Source organism: Rhagoletis pomonella, unplaced genomic scaffold (genome assembly GCF_013731165.1).
Source record: "Rhagoletis pomonella isolate Grant_MI unplaced genomic scaffold, Rhpom_1.0 Rhpom_scaffold_00346, whole genome shotgun sequence".
NCBI lineage: Eukaryota > Metazoa > Arthropoda > Insecta > Diptera > Tephritidae > Rhagoletis > Rhagoletis pomonella.
Genome location: NW_023458900.1, coordinates 29621 through 30956, shown reverse-complemented (window position 1 = coordinate 30956; position 1336 = coordinate 29621).

The following is a 1336-nucleotide window of genomic DNA, read 5'->3' as shown; positions in this document are numbered from 1 at the left end:
GGCGTATAGGCAACTCCTTTTAGTGCTGTCAAAAGCGGCTTTAAAGTCGACAAATAGGTGGTGAGTGTCGATCCTTTTCTCGCGGATCTTTTCCAAGATTTGGCGTATTGTGAATACCTGGTCTATGGTGGATTTGCCAGGTCTAAAGCCACACTGATAAGGCCCAATCAGTTCATTGACGGTGGGCTTCAGTCTTTCACACAATACGCTTGATAAGACCTTTTAACCTATGCTTAGAAGGCTGATCCCGCGGTAGTTGGCGCGAATGGCGGGGTCACCTTTCTTGTGGATTGGGCAAAGCACACTTAAATTCCAGTCGTCGGGCATGCGATCTTTGGAACCACCGTCGGAAAATTCATTCTCCACGACGAAACGTCCGACAACGGATTGAGGCTGATCGACTTCGCCGGGACCCGAAACATGGTAGTATGCAGTACTAGGTTCAAGCATAAAAAGATCCATCAAGCTACCTGGCTGTCTCCGGATCGAAAAACGAGAAACAAAATCGATCATGTTGTGATAGACGGAAGGCACGCTTCCAGTGTTTTAGACGTACGTACACTCCGAGGCCCAAACATCGCCTCGGACCACTATCTTGTTGCAGCCAAGATACGAACCGGCTCTGTGCAGCAAAAAATGTGCGCCCAAATATGCAAGGAAAGCTTAACGTCGAAAAGCTGCAATCACAACAGACAGCCATCGCTTTCGCTACTCGACTCTCACACCTGCTCTCAGAGAGCACTCTTCAACAAACCGACATATGCGAGCAGTGGAACCACATTTCCCGCTTATTAAGTACCGCCGCCGAAGAAGTAGTCGGATTTCAGCGAGCCCGAAAGAATAACTGGTACCATGAGGAGTGTCAGGAAGCTGCAGAGAAAAAAGATCGGGCACAACGCGCGCTATGTGGGACCGCTATAGGGATCTGAAGAGGGAAGCGAGACGTATTTGCCGCAACAAGAAGAGAGAGGCCGAAATACGTGAGTGCGAAGAGATTGAAATGCTGGCCGACAGGAAGAATGCCCGAAAATTTTACCAGAGAGCTAGGCGACTGACGGAAGGTTTAAAGACCGGGGCGCACTCCTGTAAGAACAATAATGGCGACCTAGTAACTGATGTCCAGAGCGTACTTAAATTATGGAGGGAACACTTTTCCGCCCTACTAAATGGTAGCAGCATGGAAAGTTGTGGAGAAGAAGAACCCGAGCCCGCAGTCGATGATGACGGAGTCGACGTTCCACCGCCTGACTATGACGAGGTACGTATAGCAATAACGCGGCTGAAAAACAACAAAGCTGCTGTAGCTGACAGCCTGCCAGATGAGCTATTCAACTAC